This window comes from Larimichthys crocea, chromosome I (assembly GCF_000972845.2).
Source record: "Larimichthys crocea isolate SSNF chromosome I, L_crocea_2.0, whole genome shotgun sequence".
Classification (NCBI taxonomy): domain Eukaryota; kingdom Metazoa; phylum Chordata; class Actinopteri; family Sciaenidae; genus Larimichthys; species Larimichthys crocea.
In genome coordinates this window covers 599,359-622,357 of record NC_040011.1, presented here as the reverse complement: position 1 = coordinate 622,357, position 22,999 = coordinate 599,359, and the positions used below count along the sequence as shown (strand labels likewise).

Here is a 22,999-nt window from a genome sequence, read left to right as displayed (position 1 = left end):
GCCTCAGAGGGCTTTACAATCTGTACAGGGAGTGACACCCTCTGTCCTTAGACCCTCGGTTCCAGTGAGGAAAAACTTGCCCACAAAAAACCTTTAACAGGGAAAAAATGTGGAAGAAACCTCAGGAAGAGCCACAGAGGAGGGATCCCTCTCCCAGGACGGACAGACGTGCAATGGATGTCACGTGTACAGAACAAATCAACACAAACATATTGTACAATTACAATGAATGATAAGGTGACAATGAAGGGGGTTCAAATTCTGAAGCAAGTAAACTCAAAATTAGGAGTTAATTCCCCTCTTCCCGCAAAAAGGTGTTTATGTTTGTGGTCTTCAGTGCATTGGGTCCTAGAAATGCCATCTTTGTAAATTGCTTGCTTCCACATTGTTTCTCTATAGTCTGAAAGTCCATTACCATCTTGGACTTCCAGGGAAGCCATTTTAAACTTGAATGCATGAGTACAGCAGGCTGCTCTGTTGGCTGTCACAAGAGCCAGGAATGCCAAATTTCAACCAAGTGAACTATGTTGAGCAGAGTTTCAACCTGGGCACTCATTTGTACTCCAATATGCCAATAACTCGCTTCCACCTTTGGAGACATTTCTTTGTGTCCACTGGCTTGTCTGAGGTTTGTTATTCTTCACCAGCAGCTCCTTTACTTGAACTGGAATTCTCTGTTTCTGATGAGCTGGATACCTCTCTAAACCCTCACACCTTCCAGCAGTTAAACAACCACACGTGAACTGGCTCATGAAAATTGAGACATCCAGCAGAATGCATTTCCATAAGTCTTCTTTCTCTCAATTTGCTTGCGTGAAATCCTTTTTGATCATGTGAAATCCCTCCTCAGTACCTGGCTGCTGACCATTTTCTACACACAAATGTCCATTTGGCACAAAGAATGCAGCAGATATGATTCTGCTTAACATTTCCAAGCTGGACAAATTGGGCTAAGATACCAGCTGTTAAGCATGGGCAGGCTAATCAGTTTAGCAGAATGCTGAGGATTATGCAGTCAAAGAAGAGTTGTTGTTCTAAACACAATATTCTGTAGAGGACAATGCATCTGCTGTTGGGTTCGGTTATCTGAGATATTTCCTCTTGTTCATTTTGGAAGCTTGTCTTAGCCTCGTTATTTTCTTACTGCTGTTTACCACAGGCCTGTTGTGAAGGAAGTGTCCAATTAACTGTGGATTTGGTGGCATGTGCCATCACATCAGGGTTCCCAGAGTCTCACGTCATCTGCGCTTGTGTGGCAGGGTGTGAGGGCTTCAGGCCAGCAGTTTTAAATCACTCCCCTCAGCTAAATGTGCTGCATAAAGCATTGCATGTCTGCATGCAATAGAAAAGAAAGAGCTACAGAGAGAGCTTCAGAAAGACTGTCTGTAACACAGACTGCTTGTGTATAGGCTTAAACCCATTACAGAATAATAATTTGTAAGACACGATGGGACACTTTTATTCCTTGCATTTAAATTAGCTTAATCAGTACATACTAATATGTTTGTTGATTTTTCTAGTTAGAAGGATATTCACTTATCTGGGAAATGATGATGCACTACTTAATAGTTATTTTATTGTTAAAGATTTTGGGGAATGCTGTACTTATTAGATAATACCTGCTTCACTGGTGTATCCTCTAGTTGAGTATTAGCTAGTTAGAGATAGTTATTCTCATTCTGCTTTATTAACATCACTTTGTTTATGCCTCACAGTGCTCAATGAATAGCGCACTGTGACTATTTGAATTTTACAAACGTTACCGTAGAAATTTACAGATGCTGTTTGGGAGATTGTACATCCTTGATCTGTAACTATTAAATGTTGTTTTGGGGAAGATGGTTTTAATATATGAGAACTCTGAAAAACATCCTTTGGATAAAGGTAGTCCTATGTAACGGTGTAAGATTCATGATATATATGATATATACTACTATAATATATAAACTCTTTCATCATGATCCGATGTTTGACATTTGCAGAGGATTTTGAGATTACATGGATGTTCCTCTGGATTTATTCGTATTAGGGTGGTACCTGATGAACAGAGTGAAACATTGTGTAATCAATACATTTTCTCAGCAGTAAGCGAGGCAGTGTTCTTCCAGAAAGGGAGTTTTTTTTTCCTCCATTCAGGTTGATTTTTTTTCTATACAAGTAGCAGACATTGGAACTGAAGTTAAAATAACCTTGGGTTTTAAAATGGAAGCATGTGACCTGTTCACATAGCACATATCTATGCCAGGACACCAAAGCATCTAAAATATTCAGTAAAAATATCAGTTCCTGTTCATCTAGTTCAAATTCCTGATGACATTTAGTAGTTGTTCAATTAGGAGAATGGCTTCACATAGGTGTTGACACTGTATCATGTAACCCTTGTGCTAGGCATTAGATGGTAGGTGCAGGCTCTTTCTTTTGTCTTCTCTCTGCAAATTGCTGAAGACTAGCCCCATAAAACAAGGTCCCAAGGTCCAAACACTGTAGGAGTCTGACTCAGGAACCATGTGCTACAAGCAATGATGCAATAAACCTTTGTTTAGGGAAGTAGTCACGCAGCATTACACTGTGGTGGTCACTGAGCTCTCAGCATGGGACGAATACACAAGTACTTTCCTGTTTCAGCCTTTTTTCCTCCCCAAAGAGGATGTTATTTCCACTGTCACATGTATGGTCTGTTTTTCTTTTACTTCTAAATACTAATTTATTTTGTGTTTGTATTTATTATTATTATTATAGTCTGGCAGGTGGATGTGCCTTCATCTTCTCCTCTCCATCTGTTTATGTTTAAAGTACTGACATTTTCCTGACACCATTTTCTTTATTCACCCATTTTCTTTGTTTTATCCAAGCTGTGTGTATATAGATCTGCTTACAAAGATATACCTCTGAAAAAAGAAAAATAAAGTTCTGTGATTTCTTCTGTGACGTTGAAATGACCTTTTGAACCGATAATCTCCATGTTTCTATGCTGTCTTTGTTTTTCACACTTCCTTTGTGTGTGGAAAAAGTAAGAGAGCTGAATTTGCTGTTTGTCTATTCTCTATTATTCTCTTTGAAGAAAGACAGATGAAAAGGAGGATGGGGAGGTTATTAATACTTTTCATAAAGCTACTCCAGGCAATATGGATCAGAGGCTGCTGACAGTGTCTACATGTGCATGTAGCTTAGCTACACTGTCTAATCAAGTGTCAGAATATGTAGAATGTTGTCATTTCCATCAACCACTTCACCTGTAAATTGAAAATAGCATCTTATTCTCCTGGATAATGTAATGTGTTATTTTTATTTTATAGTTTTTGCTATACTGTATGTCAAGCTCATATGCCACATTGTCACTTTGAATTGTAGTACACTCAATATGATAGATCTTAAGTTTACAGGTAGCAGATACCGGATGTGTTTAGCCACACATCAAGACAAAAACAACAGAAATAAGATCCTGAAATTGTAGCAAAGCATTTTAGGGTTTTATCCAAGCACCAACCATCGCGACTGTGAAGTGAAACCAGTGTTAAAGTGCCAAAAACTGCAGTTCCTCAAGTCTCCACTTGAGTCTGGTTACAGAATGAGTCAGTCTCCATAAGTCCCCATGTTAAAACTTTACAGCAGAAATAAACATGTTTACAGCTAATTCAACATTCATGACAACTGTACTGAGGGTTTTTATAGAACTCTAAACCTGTTCAGATTGTATTTTGGATTAAAGTTATGCAGAATTGACAGCATGGCCATTTTGATGGACCAATGGTTGTTATTACAGAGAGCTTATTTAAGCACCCAGGCATCATTCAGCCTGCTTCAGTTCCATGAATGATCCATGTCTTTGCTCATTTTTAGATTAGCGGCTCTTCCCTGTATGGCTGATGCCACATATACAATGCCCATCCTTTCTGCTATGAATGGTTTTACCACAATACTCACTTTAATAGCTTTGTATTTCTGGCACTGTGAAGGAAGATAATATTTATCTCAGTTATATAGTTGTTGCTATGCTACTCAGTCCAACAGTACAGGGATCTACGTTTGTTATTTAAAGATACAATGTGTGAACGGTTGTGTGTACGCCGCATCTACACTAAATAATATTCATTTCCTAGATCCCCTTATTGTAAACTTCAAATGTGGTATCCACTCCTGCATTCACCAAGCATGCATCCAGGAAGATATTTCTGATCAGTACTAATGAGTAGGGCTAATGTTAGTTCAGTCAATGCAAGAGCATGCTTTGACACAACATAGGGATGAAATAATTGTTTTTAGTGGTCCTTGTTGTGCATGTAATTTAATTGAGCTTTGGATCAATGCAACTTGGCCTAAAAGCCTCCTTTGGCATGTTCGTGTCATCAATTGAACTGAATGCACAAAGTTCGACTTGGCCTTCAGGTCCGGCTTTGTAATGAAATTGCTGCCTGGGGTGTGGACTGAGTAACACTGTTGCAGATGATGACTCCAGTCCTGTCTCGAGTCTGGCTGAGTTCAGACCTTGAAACCCAGTGAATTGAAATGTGAAATAATTCATGATGGGGGATGTAAAGTCTGGTCATAAATCCAACAGGGAAATAGTGATGTACTACATAGGCTTACGGAAACGACCCAGTGATTCAGAGGATTTTATTGCAAAGTAACTGCAGCCTGTAGCGCTGGATTGAACTGAAAAGAAAAACAACAAAAAGCAAACAAAAATCCAGTCAAAGTGATACAAATGGAACTACTTTATCTTGTGGACGTTACCTGTTCAACTTTAAAAAGCAGGACATTCACATGTTCTGGTATTTATGTAACAAGGACAAAAAGACAGTGAATAAGCACTGAAGTGAGTTGAGCCTTGTTGACAGTGTGCCCTTTTGTTCCTGGCGAGGACAGTTGCTAGATTGAATTGATCTGACTTTAGAGCCTAACCATTTATCTTGGTCAGTCATATCTGATCTGTGGCTGTCGAGTGGAGACAGGCTCCTCTGAGAAATAAACTGCTTGGAGAGCAAGTGAAAGGTCTACTTTACCTCTCTACCATGACGGCAGCATTTCCTTTACAAATTATGTCTGCGTGTTCCTCCACAAGAACGACCCCATTTTCCACAATTGGAACAATTAGTCAATTAATCCTTTAGTCCATCAATTGAAAAAAAAAATATATAGGCTATACATATTTTTTAAATATGATCATATTCAAGGCGGTTTGCAGCAAAAAGGTTTCTGGTTTAACCCCCTCCAGCCGCCCGGGGCCTTTCTGTGTGTGAACATGAGTTTGCATGTTCTCCTCTTGTTTTTGTGGGTTCTCTCCGAGTACTCCGGCTTCCTCCCACAGTCCCAAGACATGCACTTAATAGGTTAATTGGTGACTTTAAATTGGGGACTGGATGGATGGATTATATTCAAGCAAAAATGCCAAGTATTTTTAAATTTCCTAATTTTCAATTGGGAGAACTTGCAAATAAACCATGTTATTTGATGTTTCATTGAGTTTTAGGGATTTTTAATGAGCATTTTTCACTATTTCTGTACATCCTATAGATATAACAAAATCAATTTAGGAATGTAGAAGCTAATCGGCAGATGAAACGGCAGTGAAACTAATCATTAGTTGTACAACAGTGGTGAAAATGTAGTATCGATTTTATGATCATATCTCCATGTAATTTTTTGGTTCCTATAATAATGTCAAAAACTGCTTAGCCAAAATATTTTCAGTTAGGTTTTATTGCAGTTATAACACCATAATATTCAGTTGATAATATAGTAAGAAAAAAAATACACTCAATTTAGCACAAGCACAGTAACATTGTAGGTTATGATCAAATGGGGAACTATAAATAACAAAATGCTCCATTACTTTCCTCCTGCTGCAACAGAATGTTGTCATTCCAACAGCCATGTTTTCCTTTGAGGATTTTCACTTTTCTCTAAGGACCCCACTGCAAAAAAATAAAAAAATAAGAATAATATTCTTTTGGCGCAGTTGCAGTTCAGCACTGTCACTCCAATTTAGAAGGCTGTGAGCTGATCCTTTTGACCGTGTCTTCTGCTACCTGGGGCATTTCTAAGCCACAGATGATAATCCTCAGGGGACCCTCATTAAGTCTTTGCTCCAATTAAGCCACGCTCATTTTGCCGCAGCACAATTGCTCTGTACCACAGTGCACAAATCCTCTAACAGTGGATTAGGCTGATCTGTGGGTGGGATGAAAATAGCAGCACTGGTAAGTCAGTGGAAGAGGTGAGCATTTCTTAGGTGTCAGCAGCCACTGCTTACACGTCTGATGGTGTGCATCAAAGAATCTGAGTTCAAGGAAGCTATGTCAGATGTGAAATTATACTAAATTTGCAGCTACAGTAGATATGGCCTATTTAAGTGGCTCAAATGTGGCTTAGCAAGTGGGAAGCACAGAGCAGGCCAGCACTGCTGAACTTTGATATAGTGAGTAAATTGCAGCAGGCACTAAGAGTTTTGGGACCAAAATTTTCCTCATTCTTCACAGTTTTATAATCTATTATGGTGCCAGATGCTGTATGTATGAGGATGGCTGGAGAAGTTGGCTTCACTAAAGACATAAATCTCGAGTTGTGATAATGACATAACAGTGTCAGATATTATAGATGTATTAATATAAACAGTCAGATGATATATTTATGAGTAATCTGCAAAACGGTAACTCCATTTCATCTGAATGATATATTAAAGGTTTAAAGGTCTTAATGTGTTTACTCTCACCGAAGAAAAAGAAGAATTATGATCAAAATACATAGGTTTTACTAGTGCATCAACACTCAATACACAACAATGTGCAATATGAAATACTGGTTTCTGCTCGATCATGTATATCAAGTAGCCTGATAGTCCAGAGCTCTAGCAGTTAAAGGGATTGATTTTATCGGTAAGCTTTCAGAAGCCAGTCAGCACATCATTTTGAATGTTGAATAGTGCTAGCACAACTTCTGACAGGCCACATCGTCGATAACTTCACCCTGATGAGGTGACAGCCGGTGGGTCTGACAACCAAATGTTTTGGCTAACAGCTGACTATACGTTCAAGAAGATACCTTCCAGCCATCATTTGATGCATTGAAATGATTTACTAACCCATCGGATTGCTACTTTTAAACATTCATTATTTTATTGTAAATTGCCATGGATTTTGGTTGTTCACCAAACCATAGCTTTCTTTTTCCATATTCTTATAGACAAACTTGCACAATGAGATCACTTCAAATGAATTTCCCCTTGATTTGGTTCACCAAAGCAGTATGTATCTCTGGCATTCTAAGAGACAAGCCTAGGGGCAAGGGTACTTTTACAGATCATGAGTGCAGTCTGGTGGCAAGATATACTGAGTGACAAGAACAAGTGAACCAGTGTTTCACATGGTGTGCATGCCTTGCAATCACTTACCTGTTTAATTCTTGCTGCTTTACGGTCGGCTGAACCTGCTGCTTTCTCGCAATCAATGAACAACGCTGTCAACCCAGAAAATCACAACCACAGCAAGCATGGGCGACTGCAGATAAATCAGGCAGTACAGGTGATTCTTTAGAAGGCAAAGTAGCTAACGTTTGCTCAATAAGTAGCAACGTTTATCGCCATGCTCTTCTGTCAAATAAAGTGGCTAAAAGGGTCTTAAAAAGTTGGTTGCTTTCATGTGTGCTCCATTGAGCTGCCTTTTAAACTGTTGACTCGTGTGCGTTTCAACACTCACTCGTCGGTAAAGGACATTTGCTGTCCAAGCCTGCACCACAAAGTTGAATGGCGTGAGCCCCATGAATGCTACTCACTCGTCTTCCCCTGGCTCAAATGGTGAGTGTAATGAGCCGTCCTCTGGCAGCTGTTTAAGCAGAAAAATGATCAAGTTGATCAGGCAAGGATAGAGATGCTGTGCATATGTCACACGGGTCTTGCCTACAACCCGGGTGTTGTATGTTCAGCTAATGTTCTTCCTTGGACTGACATTTCTTCAAGGGTGTTTATCCTGCATCGCTGGGCATTTGTGGTGGCTGAGTCGGTTTTAAGCTGTGATCTCACTTCTCATGTCTGTTCTGGTTTGTGTGTCTTTTGTTTTATTTCAGACCCTGGAGTAAGTGACCTGTGAGTCGAGTCACACGGGGATAGGAATTCTTTGCCTTGCTAACAGTGTATGGACATTTGACATTGGGAAGCCCAGCAGGTATGTCACAATAAATTTCTATCTTGTTGTAATTGTAGATGCTGTTGTCTTTTTATTTCACTTCAGGTTTGGATTTAAAGGTCAGTTTTGAATAATGAGAAAACTAAATTATACGGCCAACAGTACTTCAGTAAAATCCACACCAACCTGCATGGACATGAACTCTACATGACATCATCTATACAGAACATATCCACATATAATTGGACAGTGGTTTACAAGACAGAAATAGAAGAATATAATGTTTAAAAGGTAACTGCATGGTGTTTTATGCTAGAATTCTCTTCCACCATATAAAAAGAAATGCAGCAGAAGGGTAAGGGACTTGTGATGTGTGACACAAATGGTCACGGGACACGTAGTGTTGACTGACCAGCACTCAATTGCACGGACATCGGCATGTAACTGTTAGTCCGAGCTAACCAGCCATGAGAAAGTACTGCTTCTCTGCTGAAAGACAAGGTGTCTGGTGGAGCTTTAAAAGCACATTTATGGCCCTTTGAGAGAGTCTGTGTTGGTACCGGTGTAGCTGGCCGAGCAGCTCTGCTATGAGAGGTGCGTATGTCTGTGGGGACGTGTTAGTACATAGCTGCTACAAGGTCACTTTAAGCAGGAAATGCTTCTTTTTTTTTAAATACAATATGCATTTTGTTGGGGAAAAAATCATCAGTATTAACATGAAATCTACGTGAATATGTGAAAAAAAAGTGTGTCTTAATTTATTAACTCCCCACTCGGTTCAGCGGCAGCAGCAACACACTGAAAGTGGTGCAAGGCAAAGTTCTGCCTTATTCTCAGAACTCTCTCTCGCCTGATGTCACTGTGCCATCTGCTCCCCTGACAGCGAAAACCCAATTATCCCCAGTTTATAATATATCACATGTAATTAATATGTTTGTCTTTGACTTGCACTTCATTTTATTTTCACCATTGCACAGCCTGGAATGTATTACAACACATGTGTGGTAATTGGTTGTCTAAAACACACACACACACACACACACACACACACACACATATATATATATATATATACAAGATAACATCATGTGGAGAGGCAAAAACATGGCAGACTTATCCAAGTTGTATATTACTCAATGAGCACTGTGGAGTATAGGGGGGTACATGTCAGATTTGTCTTCCGTGTCCTCATTTCTGAAAAAGCACTGCAAGTGTGAGGGTGAGAAAGAAAAAAGGTTGCGGTGGTGCTGCTCACTGGGATTTTTCTATTTTTGGAAATTATAAACATAGATACCAGTATGCCTTCTTGTCTTTCCGGACATCTTACTCAAATAGCCTTAGCAACCGCAGTGTGAAAACCTAATGCTGTCACATTTAAAGAACAAGCCATGCATGGTATTTTGCCAACGTAGACATCTGCTGAGGTCATGGGGGTTTGACATGACAGATAACACGGCACATGTCATGAGATGATGATATAATGACAGAATATTTCAACGCGATTTTGAGCAATTTTATTGGGGATCAAATTACTCTGACTCATAAAAGCAGGTGAAGGGAGTTCAGCCTCTATAATAAGCATTTGCCTTTTTAGGACTTTTTAGGAAGTTCTGCTAAGACAAGTGGCTTCTAGCAAAGAAGGAGCAGCTTTTTCAAAACAGGTTTGTCACTGTGGGCCAGTACTTCTCACTGCAGGTGGGGCATGGATGACCCAGGGAAAAAAATATGGAGCATAGTTGAGTAATGCTATCCTACTGACCTTTATCTCACTAAAATTCAACCAAATCATTTTTTTATTATTTGCTCCTCTATCATTGTTAATGATTAATACAAAGTGGGGTGAGTGGGTGTCAATCAATCAATCAATCAGTTTTTATTTGTCAATTTCTTCACATGTACTTGACATACAAAGGAATCGAAATTACGTTTCTCACTTTCCTATGCGTTTACATAGACAACAACAACAACAGTAGTAAAGTGCAAGTTCACAAGACAAAACAAGACCTAAGCTAAGTTAAAATAAATAAGTAAAGTGCAGTGGCTTAAGGCTACTGTTACCTAGTGTTGCTAAAACCAGGTATGACAAGACAAGATGACAAGACGAGATAAGACAAGACAACACTGAATGTGTGTATTTAGAGGTAGTTATTGTAAAAGTGATGGCTAGTGCAATAAAAATATAAATATACAGCAGCATGTGAGTGCAATTTTTCATATGCAGAGTCTCACTTTAGGTAAGGTGGGGGTGGGGGTGGGTGGGTGGTGCGAGTCCAGTTTAGGTAAGGTAGGGGGGTGAGAGTCCAATGTCCCTAGACTTCCATAGACTTCTGGCTGGGGCTGAGGGTGAGGGTCTCAGTTTAGGTAAAAGGGGGGGGGGGATGAGAGTCCAATGTCCCTACCTAGACTTCTCCTGCCAGCCTGGTGTTCCTTCTGGCTGGGGCTGAGGGTGAGGATGCGGAGGGGGGGGAGTTCAGCAGTCTCACGGGTGGGGGAGGAGAGAGAGTTAAGCAGTCTCACGGCCTGGTGGACGAAGCTGTTCGTGAGTCTGGTGGTGTGGGAGCGGAGACTCCTGTACCTCTTCCTGGAGGGCAGGAGGCTGAACAGACTGTGTGCAGGGTGACTTGTATCCTTGACGATTGTGATGGCTTTGCGGGTGAGGCGGGTGGTGTAGAGGTCTTGCAGGGATGGGAGTGGTACACCAATTATCCTCTCAGCTGTTCTCACGATGCGTTGTAGAGCCTTCCTGTTGTATTCAGTGCAGCTCCCGCCCCACACGGTGATGCAGCTGGTGAGGATGCTTTCAATGGTTCCTCTGTAAAACGTGGTCATGATGGGTGGTTGAGCACTTGCCCGCTTCAGTTTGCGCAGGAAGTAGAGACGCTGATGTGCTTTCTTGGCCAGTGATGCAGTGTTGGTGGTCCAGGAGAGGTCATCACTGATGTGCACCCCCAGGAACTTGGTGCTGCTCACCCTCTCCACTGCAGTACCGTCGATGGTCAGTGGGGGGTGTTGGGTGTGGCCTTTCTGGAAGCTGACAACAATCTCTTTGGTCTTGCTGATGTTTAGCAGGAGGTTGTTGTCTTTGCACCATCTGGTCAGAAGCTCCACCTCTTTCCTGTAGTGGGTCTCGTCGCCGTTGGTGATGAGGCCCACCAGTGTCGTATCATCTGCAAACTTCACGAGGTGGTTGGAGCTGTGGGTTGGTGTGCAGTCATGTGTGAGCAGGGTGAAGAGGAGGGGACTGAGAACACAGCCTTGTGGGGCCCCTGTGCTCAGGGTGATGCTGCCTGAGATGTTGTTGCCAACACGCACCGCTTGGGGCCTCTGGCTGAGGAAATCCAGCAGCCAGTTGCAGAGGGAGGTGCTGAGGCCCAGTTTGTCCAGTTTGCAGATGAGTTGTTGTGGTATTATGGTGTTGAACGCTGAGCTGAAGTCTATGAACAGCATTCTCACATATGAGTCTTTCTTGTCCAGGTGGGTGAGCGCTGGGTGGAGGGCAGAGCAAATTGCGTCGTCTGTGGATCGTTTTGCCCTGTATGCGAACTGGTACGGGTCCAGGCTGGGGGGCAGGGTGGATTTTATGTGTGACAGGACTAGTCGTTCAAAGCACTTCATGATAATAGGTGTAAGTGCCACAGGACGGTAGTCGTTGAAGCAGGATGGGGATGATTTCTTTGGCACAGGTATGATGGTGGCAGTTTTGAAGCCTGATGGCACAGTGGCTTGCCTCAGGGAGGTATTAAAGATGTCTGTAAAAACATCTTTCAGCTCCTCTGCACAGTCTTTCAGCACCCTACCAGGGATGTTGTCTGGGCCCGCTGCTTTCCGGGTGTTGATGGCGGAGAGTGTCCTCTTCACGCTGGCAGCAGACAGGCACAGAGGCTGGTCGTGCGAAGGTGGTGGTGTTTTCTGTGGGCGAGTGGTGTTCTGTTCCTCAAAGCGTGCAAAGAATCTGTTTAAGTTGTTGAGCAGAGTGATGTCGCTCTCACAGCTTTGTGATGCAGGTTTGTAGTCTGTAATGGCCTGAATGCCCTGCCATAGGCTCTGTGCATTCTTGCTGTCCTTAAAGAGGGAAGTTATCTTGTTTGTGTACTCCTGTTTTGCTTTCCTGATGCCACTGGACAGGTTGGCTCGCGCTTTTCTCAGAGCTGATTCATCCCCAGCTTTGAAGGCCTTGTCTCGGGCCTTCAGCAGCCTATGGACGTCTCCTGTTAGCCATGGCTTCTGGTTGGCTCGGGTGGTGATGCTCTTGACGTGGGTCACGTCGTCGATGCACTTGGTGATGTAGGAGGTCACAGTGTCTGTGTATTCTTCAACATCTATGAGGCAGTTGTAGGTGGCTGCTTCCTTGAACATTTCCCAGTCCGTTGTCTCAAAGCAGTCCTGTAGGGCTGAGGTCGCCTCCTGTGGCCACACTCTTACTTCTTTCAGAACAGGTTTGATGGCTTTCACTCTCTGTCTGTATGCAGGCATTAGCATAATGGTGAGGTGATCAGAGGCGCCGATGTGGGGGAGGGGGGTGGCTTTGTATGCTCCTTTGTGCTGAGTGTAAACACAGTCCAAAGTGTTGTGTCCTCTTGTTGGAAAGTGGATTTGTTGATGAAATTTGGGAAGAACAGTTTTGAGATCAGCATGGTTGAAATCTCCAGCAAGGATGACGAAACCGTCTGGTTGTGCTGTTTGTTGTTCACTGATGGCCTGGTACAGTTCATTCAGCGCCGCGCTTCTGTTGCTGTTGTTAGTTGGGGGGATATAAGTAGCAACCAGCAGGATCGAACCTATCTCCCTTGGCAAATAGAAAGGGCGACACCTCACGATCATGAACTCCGCCAGAGGTGAGCAGTGTTTGTATACCACAGTGACATCTCGGCACCACTCTTCGCGGATGTAAACACACACGCCGCCACCGTGCGTCTTCCCTCCTTCTACGAGAGCCCTGTCGGATCTGTAGCAAGTTAGCTGCTCCAGTTGTATCGCGGAGTCGGGGATGTTGTTATTAAGCCATGTTTCAGTGAAAACTAGCACACAACAGTCACTCCCTTTTCGGTTTGCTGATCTCAGAAGTCGAATGTCATCCATTTTATTGTCCAGTGATCGTACGTTCGCCAGAAGGATAGATGGAATGGCTGGACGAGTTGGATTAGCCTCTAGCCTAGCTCGGACACCTCCGCGCTTACCTCGCTTCCTCGTCCTAGCACACCGCTTCCGACGCCTCCTTTCCAGGGGAGGGGTAGCAGGCGAGTCCGGTGAGTTAGCAGGCCAGCGTAGCAGTCCCAGTTCCCTTAGCGAGTTCTCCAATTCCGTGTTCAAAACTTGGCAGATCTGGCTTCTTCGAATGTGTAAGAAAGCCCGTCGACTGTACACATATTCCGACGTAGACTGACAGGAAAAACTTTCAGACAAACACTTGTTTGACGAACAAAACAACGCATTGTTGGGAGAGCGTGAGGTCGCTGCGTCTACACGCGCCGCCATCTTTTAGTGTGGACTTCTAAAGTGGGGCATGCTAGAATAAGAGAAGCAGATGCAGCTAAAGATGAGAGTTCAAAACATGAAATCCACTTAAACATCCTGGTTGAATGTTGTCTGCATCAGCAGCGGGCCAGCTTTGTTTTTTTGTTTTTTTTTCCGTTTCCTTAAGTGAATCACAGGCCTCGACATCCCTTCCCAATGCTTAGAGGCATCAAAGTGACATTTTCTTCCCAAAGGGCAGACATGACACAGGATGACTTGGAGGGTGTCAGACACATCTAGCCAACATGCTTAAATGCCCAGCTTCAAATGCCAATGCTGCATGTTTCTGGTCAAACTGCTTGTCTGCTGAAGTGTCCCACTGTTTATTTGCCTTTTCATGTCACTTTTTCAATAAATACACCCAGGCAAGATGTGGCAAGAAAGACTGGGAGACGGTCGGAAATTAATGTGATCACATCGGAGAGGAGACTGTGCCGAACGACGTGTGGAAAGAAAATGTGTCTGTCTGAAGTCCCCTGCTGCCGTGAGCCATAACACAATTAGACTTTAGATTGTTTTTTCCTCTCCCTCTGCCCATCTGATTTCTTCTCTTGCCAGGCTATTCTCTTTCATCTGCTTTATTCCTCTGTATTGTCATAATGTAGCAGACCCTGAGTGCTCTCACAGATCACTGGTACAGCTTATCAGTGAAGTGGTGCCGCTTTAAATTGGGTCCTTTAATTTAGTCTCTCTACATTCATTCTTAGGATTACATTTTCAGGGGGAAAAGACTGTAGTGGTGGAGAGGGTAGATAAACATACTTTAGGTAGAACAATCTAGAGTACCGTATTTTCACGACCATAAGGCGCATATAAACGTCTTATATTTTTTTCAAAATGTGCAGCGCGCCCTATAGTGCAGTGCGCCCTATGTGTGTTGTTAAACCTGTGTTGAGAACAACGTGCCCATCTCACAGCCGATGTGAAAAAAGAAGTGAAACAAATGAACGCTGCACTTGTTGTTATTCCGGGGGGGCTGACAAAGGAACTCCAACCGCTGGACATCGGTGTGAACCGGCCGTTCAAAGTAAGGCTGCGAGCGGCGTGGGAGCGATGGATGACCGATGGAGACCACAGTTTCACAAAGAGTGGCAGGCAGCGCCGGGCAAGTTACGCCACAGTTTGCGGATGGATTGTAGATGCGTGGGCTAACGTGTCTACTGGCACTGGTGTTCGAGCTTTCGCAAAAGCCGGCATCATTTCCGAGGGGCCGCACGGCACGGAAAGTGACTCTGACAGCGAAGAAAGTGGAACTGGCATATTTGATTTAGCGCAGCTGTTTAACTCAGAAACGGAGGATGAGGACTTCGATGGGTTTGATTAATGACGATTACCGGTAATGTGCTTAAAAAATGTTAGTACTTTGTAATAAAGACTTAAATAAAGCACAATCAAACTCAGTTTTGCTCCCGCTCTATTTTTAAATACGCACACTTGTATACTTGTGTGTGTGTTGTTGTAAGGCGGTGCGCCATATGTGTGTGTAGACTGCGCCTTTTCGTACGGTGCGCCCTATGTGTGTGTTAAATACAGTAATGGCATACATAACGGAGACTGCGCCTTTTCGTACGGTGCGCCTTATGGTCGTGAAAATACGGTAGTACATGGAAATCTCATGAAGAGTTTAGGAAGTGAGGAAAAAGAAAAGTTGCAGTTCTGAATCTTCAGAATTTTTCACTTTTGGGAAAGACTACCCTGATCAATCCTCAGCATTGAAGTGGAGGGTGGAATGGACCAAAAAATAAAATATGTTTATAAAAAATGAAGTTAACAAGTGCAGAACAATGCGCTGGTGTAATTAGGGATATCATGATTATAGATTTTATTTCGTGAAACAGATCTTTAAAATCACATGAGCATTTGTCGTTGGTTTGTTGGTCCACTCCAACCGTGACATTTTAAACAGTGGCTAATAGTGAAATCAGTTAATCGTTGCATCCCTAACTGTAATTAACCAGTATTATTAAAACAGCGAGAGTTACATAAATAAAGCAAATGGTAATCACCCATCTTTTTCTATTGGGGTGTTTTTCATCAATCAAATCATGCTTAAAATTACAGTTCATATGTTTGCACATATGTTGCAGCTGTGAGCCTCCTCATTTAAAAGCCTCTTTGTCTCCCTCTGAAACTGCACAATCGCTCCCATAGAGTGTTCATGGTGAATGTTATGCCATAAAACACAAGCACATTAATGGGAATCTTTTCCAGATAAGTGATAATAACAACTGTGTATTGAAATACAAAGTTCAATACTGTATGTTAAATATGGCCTGGTTGCATTAGAAACTCCATCTGCATACAGGTTTTTATATAGCAGGAAGGAATGATACAATCCTTCTGAGAAGTCGCTGACCTTGATTATGCTGCCATACTACACACTGCACTATATATCCTGTAGAAAGTAGAGAGTTTAAGGACAGGGGAGGTCAGTGTGGCCTCTTGAGAGGGGGAGAAGTACTATAAGCATGCACTCTACACTAAACTCTCTTTCCTACAGTACAATTACAGCCATATCCAAATTCCCACCTCTTCCAAGGACGGTTTTAACACATAAACACGGTCTGTGTCAGAAGCCTGAAAATTCAGAGCATGCCTTCAGAGGTATGTTTCTTCCTTGTGGTTCTGCGTCATGAAACAAATGATATCCAGTCTTAATCATAATTATTGTATTTGCTAAACATAAGAAAAGGCAGGAATCCATACACAGTACACTCATACTGCTATATGGAGTACAACAAGAAGTGCCTACCGTAAGTCACATAGGTTTCAAACGAGCAGTGGAAGATGTACCAGAGGTGAACACGGGATGTTCAGAATGGTTCCACAATAAGCACTGAAGTAATGGCATACATGGTTGCAGCTGTGGAGGGAGTCCAGCAGAGTATTTAACCATTGCACTTGCAAATTTGACTGTATTTAATGGGTTTGTGTCGGCCTCCTGCATCAGGATGTGCTCCATTTTCTGACTCGTTGTCAGATGCTGATGTTTCAAAGGCCCCTTTCAACGTAACCAGAGCAGCTGTCTCCAAATTTACATTTCAAATTGTTTTAGGCTTTACTCACGGATGTGAGAGTTAAAACAATATTCATCTTTACTGGAACCAACGTAAAGGCATGATTAAGCCATTAAGGACACATCTGCCAGCCTAATTCTTTTTTAATTTGCAAGAGAACTCTGCTGTATATTGCTACAGTGGATGTGACATTTTGATTAAGCAAAGGCTGTAAAAATGATTACCATAAGGTTGCAGAGGGCCACTGCTCACATAACTGTGGAGAATAGTAACCAGAGGTTCACGCCGGCTACCACTGCCAGACCAGCACAGCACAGAAATCATGCTTACCTCCCTGCTGTCGGCACGTGGCACACATCGAACGCAGAGAAAGGTAGAGGGAGCAGGCATTGATTTCCTCTGTTTGAGTGGAACATGGTGCTTTTATACCTGTGTGTGTTAGTTTATGGAATATTGAGGTTATAACATCAGTATGTTTAAATCTATTTTAAAGACTTTTGTTTTTTTCTGTGGTAAATCCCTCTTGAGATTTTCTTTCTTTTTTTTTTTTTTTTAATAGTGCCGCTGGCATAAACACTGCGGCTGGAAATAGAACTCTCAGATTAATTTGGCACACAGAATGCCAACTTGAAACACTGAAGCGCAGACAGAAAGCATGAATGATGATGCTAAATACTGTAAACATGTTTAACTAAATGATATCAGTAGATAATCCCTTATTCATTGCACAAGCAAAGCCTATATTCATGCTCAGGGCTGCTGTAGATATAGAACTGATGAATTATTTGACTCAACATCTGCTGCTATGGAATGACTATGGACATCAGTGTACCAGTATGTGTGTGTTTATGACCCTATGCCTACGAGACATAAAGATCTTTAGGCAGTCAAACATAAACAGGGGGAGGAAGTGCATTAGTCCTTATCAGACAGTTGCTGATTTGAATCTCCAGGAGTGCTGGATATCCAAACTGGAAAATTAATGGTTTTCACTCTCCCTTCAGCATCTGGTGTCTGCAGTGAGGCTGTTCAATAATAGAAGGAGGAAGAGTGTGACTGTACTGAGCTGCTTTCCAGTACATAATGTACAAAAGTCCTCACTCTCGCTGTGTGACAGAAGGATTTTGAAGCGCGTTACTGCTGCAACACATTTAATATATGAATCCTTATGCTTATGTAAGTCAGTGAGCATATCTATAGATAGCACCCAAGATTCAAAACTTTATGATATTAAAGAGTATTTACAGCTTCGTATTTGCTTGTTGAAGTGAAGTGGATGTGATTTTCCCGACAGTATGAATATGTATGCCGAGCTGAGAGACTGCATCGGTTAACAGTGTAGTCTCTGCACAGCTTTCATGCTCAGCAGCACGTTAGCACATGACTTGACATTATAATCATGCATTGTTATAATGTCATTGTAATGACACACATTTTCCTGTGACATTCAACAGAATCTCATGAATTCATTTGATGAAATTTCTGTGTCCCAGAACGATGGAAATATCAGACACAATTCAATTCAGCAAATGCACCGGAACACTGGTAGCATGCAATTATAATCGACTGGGGGATTTTAGGATTGTTCAAAGCGTTCAGCGCACATCCTTGTCAAAGCACAGTTTGACTGGTGTAGTGAGTGGGATGTGGCAGACAAACAAAACAGGGTGAGGACTGTCTGAAAGCGGTGATGGAGTTGTCTGTTCTGACTAATGTTGCAAAGCTTACAAGCAGAGGAAAGCAGCCAGCAGAGTGGACAGCTTCGCTCCGTGTCATGTTCTCGGGACCTTGGGACAGCTCTCCAGGGACCTGACCACAGTTAGACAGTTCATATAGTACAGTACGGCAGGCAGAGAGCCGTGCATCTCTTTTTCTTTTTCCTTTACTTCACGTTCACTGTACTTACATAAACAATTTCTGGTGAACTACAATCCCAAGTAGTCTGAGGTCCATTGTATGCACAAGATTATGGGTCAGTGTGCTAACTTTGTGCTTTTCTAGCTGGCCTTTTCGGACTCAGGAACCCACTTTAATGTGAGGTAACCATGGTAACCTGTTACTAAATGGTTCTGGTGCCTGTCTGGCTAGCGGCCAGTTGTCTGTCTGGAGAAATGTGTCCAACATAGAGGAATGCTGCATTCAAATAAAACTGCTGGGGATGAGCATTTCTGAATTTTTTTTTTGCTTTTTTGCTGAAGAGTGACAGTAGAGAGAGGGAGAGAGACAGAGACAGAGGATGACCTTCAGCAAAGGTTGAAATCAAATGCAGGCTACTGCAGTGAGGACTGAGTCTGCACATGGGGCACATGCTGTACCAGTTCTACCAATTCATTTGAAGCAAAAATACTATTCGGTATTCACTAGGAACTATTCACCAAACACACACGTCTATGTATAAATGTTGTAGACTGAGGTATCTAGCTTTACCTGTTTACAGATTCCTGGCCCCATACAATATTTCTCATATCCAGACATAGCTACATGTTTCAACCTACAGTACACCCAACTGACTTCAGAATCCCAACATCTTTGAACTGATCAAGCCTGACTCGTAGCTGGTGACTAGCATAGCAGTCCAGACAATCTCTGCTGATGAAGGATGGCAGCAAGGCGTTTATAAATAGGAACTTTATCTCCTCTGCGGCAGGATGCATGCTGCAGTATGAGCATTTAGCCCATCTCACAGCGCTGTAGCAAATGTTAAACTACGTTTGCGCACAAAACAGCCGAACCGAACCAGCTGCAGAGAAAAACAAAGAAAATCTATGTTTTTAGATGTGACTAGTCACAGAATTGCAATTAAAAATACTATATACAGTATGTATACTGTAAATGTTTTATAAGTATACATAATTCAAATTTGATCATTTGAAAAATCATGACCTTTCTATTTATTAGCAGGGAGCTTTCTGCAGGAAGACTTATTATAATCACATGTCTATGTTCTGAGTTTAAATTGGCTACCTTCAGGCAACACTGAGCAAAACACAATTAGACACTATGGCTTGTTTACTCACATTTTAGTATCTCACACAGTAAAAAAAAAAAAAAAGAAGAAAAAAAAAGTGTGGATTTTGCAGGTGGAATATAAATAAAAAATATGCCGCACACATACAAAAACGATACTTTACTCCCTGTGTCAGATGTGACATTGCCCCCAGCAACAAGCTGACACTTTATTATGTCAATGTTTGTAGCCTTTTCAGGTCCTGGCTATAAACAGAGCTTCTAATAAAAGAAGACAGCTAGTTAGTTATTGTTTCAATAGGCGAAGTTCACTGCTGCAAACCCTCTGCACTTGGAAAAAATATAAAAAAGCAGGTATCCCAAACAATGACTGGCTGAGTGTAAATGGAAGCTTTTATATTTTATCACTGCAGCCCCAACAGGCACGAGGTCGACATGAAAAGAAAGTCTTTCTATAGCTGCTGTATGACAGCACATTAGTTCACGTTACCCTGAACCACCTCACCTTATTTCACTATTTATTACCCCTGTACAATGTGAATGTAATCATACGATGATTGGAACATTCATGTAGTTTAAAAAGCACATAACAACCACCATGACACTGGTTATGCAAGATAACCCATGTTAAGTCCAATGAAAGTGGCTGTGAAGGCTTTCTGTGACTGGTTCAGGTATTAGTTTGCTGTATTGTGTTTTGTTTGTTTTTACAGATAAAGGAAAATTAAATGTCAGTCTAATTCTTTTAGAATATAGATATTGGGGAATAAAATAATTCTGAATGACAGCATGAGGAATGGAGTCACATCTGCAACCTCATCTGCAAATCAACATGATTATCGTTTTTCACACAGTCCGACCTCAACTGTGAGATTGCTGAGTCATACTGTGTAGTTTCAAGGAGCAGGATATGTGTTTCCAGGTTTTTCAAACCTTTCCTAAGATTTGTAACGTAGCATGAATGTCCTCTTTCATTGCTGCTTTTGTCTTTTGAGCAAACAAAAAATGTTAACATGAGCAGCAGTATTGTTTTTCCCCTAGACTGTCAATGAAAGTTCATGAGTACTGTGACAGTTATAAAGGATAACACCTGTGTAATGTTCCCTTTTACCTGCTTATTAATTCCTGTGAACTCTCACTGATGTATTTCGTAACTTCAGATGCTGTTGTTGTCTCGCAAAAAAACTATAAAAACTATAAAATCATCATGACAGTTAATTTACTTCCAAAATTGCAAAAAATGATTTCCCTTCTCTCATTTCTGTGCAATGTTTTTCGCTTTTTGTGAGAAAAAGAAAGATTAAGAGAATGGTTCTTGTTACAGCTATTATGTTTGCATGATAGCCATTAATAGTGTCACATTTATCAAAGTATCTGTATCTTCTAGCAGATGTTTTATGATTCAAAAGCCCAACTTGATAGAAGTGTTTAGATTTAGACAAGTAGTAGTAACATTACACCAGCTGTATCCTGTGAGCTAAAATGGCTGAATTATCTCTGATCTCTGGTGGCACCTCAACAAACTGACTGTTTAGTTTGTCCAAGTTGTGAAATACTCATGTTTTTTCTTTGTTTGCTCAAATAATTCTCTGTTGCTATATAGTCACACACTGGGCAATGACCATTTGCTCAACTATGTGCAAGAATGGCAGAAACATAAAGTTTGTCTTATATCCATGACAACATGTCCTGCTGGTTTGATTATTAATGTTACGGTTCAGATTTCTCTACATTGTTCTTATGTTGATGCCTTTTCCACCTGAACTCAAAACAATGAGACCGAGCCAAGAATGAGATCTAGAAAATGTGCATAATTTACTATAGATGTGGAGTACTTACAACTGTGAACGCAGATCCCCGGACCACTGGACTGTATTAATGAGCAGTATGGTGACAATTATATTACTGTTGTGATAAATACAATTCTTTTATAGTGCCAGAAATATAGAGCTATTAAAGTGACTATTGTGGTAAAACCATTGACAGTAGTCACAAAATGGACATCAGATTTGTGATGTCACCCTTAGTTGAGAACAGTACAGTGTTGAAGTTAGCCATAGAGACCAGGCTGTAAACATGTTCATTTCTGCTATGAAGTTGGACATTTTAACATGGGGGCTTATGGACATTGACCGGTTCTGTATCCAGCCTCAAGTGGACGTTTGAGGAACTGATTTTTTTTTTTTTTTCATATTGGCTTCACTCTTAGTTGCACTCTTCAGAAACCATTCAGATTAATGAACTATTTGGTGAATAACCTCCCTCCTGACTGGATGCATGAAGCACATCGTCTAATCTTAAAAAAAGCAAGCTGTGATCTAAATTCCCCTCTGCACATTCATGTTTATGGATGGTAAAAATGGTGGAGGTGAGTTTCCATCATGCTTTGACTGTAACACTTCAAGGCATAACCCATCTACGAGCTGGCATCACCCTGTTCTGTCCTCTTCATCTTCACTGCAGAAGGCTGTTTTCACACCTGCCAGAGCTTCCTCCCCCTCTCTCTCCCTCTCTCTCTTCCCTCCTTTTTTGGCTAAGTGTGATTTGTGCATCCAGTTTGTTTCCGGCCTCTGCCCATTGTTTGATCTATCTGTGACGCTGATGACGTTGCAGCTGGAGATTGGGCAGTGATTATTATGAGTCTTATTCATACAAGATTGAACGGAACTTTCATGATATAATTCATTCATAAAATGCAAACTGTGCCTATATCTAACGCCAGTCAAGCACCATGAAACAATAAATGTAGAGACATTCGCTATTGTGCTATCGGTTGAAATAGACACTGACAAGATTGTCGCTGTTCATTGGACTTGCACATGGTCAACAGGACATCACATCCAATGCAGAAAGACAGATTATGGAGAGCTGACTGTAATGTGCAATTCACTGGGAAAATAAAATAACTGCAGCATTAGTTAAAAGGGTGTTACAGCTATAATTTTTTTAAGACTGCTCTCCTCGACATATTTAATCATTTATTCCAGTGGTTTCCTCAGCAGATGCACCTGCACTTCAAGCACAGATCATCATAGCCTCTTCGGATGTTTCTGACATTGCGTGGTGATCTCAGCATACCAAAGCGCTGATTGCCAACCATTCTTTATCGCTGACAAGCACTGCTAATTGGCATTTAACCAAATATGACCCACCTTTTGGAGCAGTGTTTGTAATTATGATTAAGGTTGTGTAATGCCCTTGTCCATGAGGTGTTTACATTATTTTATGGGGCCTGTGCATCACTGTAGTGTAGCTGTAATGCGGGTGTGCGCCAGGTGGCAGGCAAATTAAAAAATAAAAAAGTTTACACATCGGACAGCTTGTATTTTAATAACCTTCACATTTACGCTATTTCATTCAGCGCTAGCTGTAGTAGCATAG

General features: G+C 41.6%; 1 protein-coding gene across 3 annotated transcripts in view; it reads left to right on the top strand.

The window, feature by feature from the left end:
• lingo2 (leucine rich repeat and Ig domain containing 2) overlaps nt 1-22,999 on the top strand; it is a 218,189-nt gene that overhangs the window by 69,371 nt on the left and 125,819 nt on the right. For all 3 annotated transcript variants that reach the window (XM_027279439.1, XM_027279435.1, XM_027279433.1), the window contains exon 3: nt 8,062-8,159. The gene's annotated coding sequence lies outside the window, so the exon portion shown is untranslated. The remainder of the gene's footprint in view (nt 1-8,061; nt 8,160-22,999) is intronic.